Genomic DNA, 661 nt, shown 5'->3' on the forward strand with positions numbered 1-661 from the left:
CTAGATGGTGCAGTTACCTGGTGGTAGAGGTGGCCACAGGTCGTTTGCTGGAGGAACCGTGCACCGAGTGGGACTTCGACACCTCCGTCTTCACCTCCACCATCTCTTCAGAGGTCAGCAGTTACCTACATTACCAGTTTTAGACCCATTCACTAGGATTATCATCATCACCATCATTGCCAGACGCCATGTATCCCAGACGGGGTGGCCAATGGCTTAGAGTTAATTGTTTTACGGGGAGGGGCACTAATCCTCCACCAACCCCACTTGACACGTAGGGATGCCAACAGCATCTGGTGTTCCCAGACGGTCACCCATCCAAGTACAAACCAGACCCAACGTTGCTTAACTTCGCTGATCGGACGGGAAGCGGTGTACTCAACGTGGTATGGCCGTTGGCAACTAAAAGGCGCCCTCACCTCGCTTCGGGAATGGAATCCAAGTTGTCCGCAGGCACGCAGATTATTATATTAAAATTAGGAAGGACTTAATGAAAGGGTAGGTCGAAACTGTTTCTAACCCCTTCAGTGATGCTGGAAAGTTACGCCTTCATGTGGTGGCACTGACATATCTGATTGGCTCAACTGCCTCGTTATACAAACGCCCCTTAACTACTGTACTTTCCAGTCCCCCCAAAGGACACTATGAACCGTCAAAGTGG

The 661-nt window shown here is 50.5% G+C and overlaps 1 non-coding gene across 1 annotated transcript; it reads right to left on the bottom strand.

Moving 5' to 3' along the window:
• Window positions 1-281: 281 nt before the first annotated feature.
• Window positions 282-400, bottom strand: LOC145408797 (5S ribosomal RNA). The gene has a single exon (XR_013898969.1). It is a non-coding gene; the product is annotated as a 5S ribosomal RNA (ribosomal RNA).
• Window positions 401-661: the final 261 nt, after the last annotated feature.

This window comes from Coenobita brevimanus, chromosome 8, assembly GCF_032717465.1.
Source record: "Coenobita brevimanus isolate Jiangsu-jjx chromosome 8, ASM3271746v2, whole genome shotgun sequence".
NCBI lineage: Eukaryota > Metazoa > Arthropoda > Malacostraca > Decapoda > Coenobitidae > Coenobita > Coenobita brevimanus.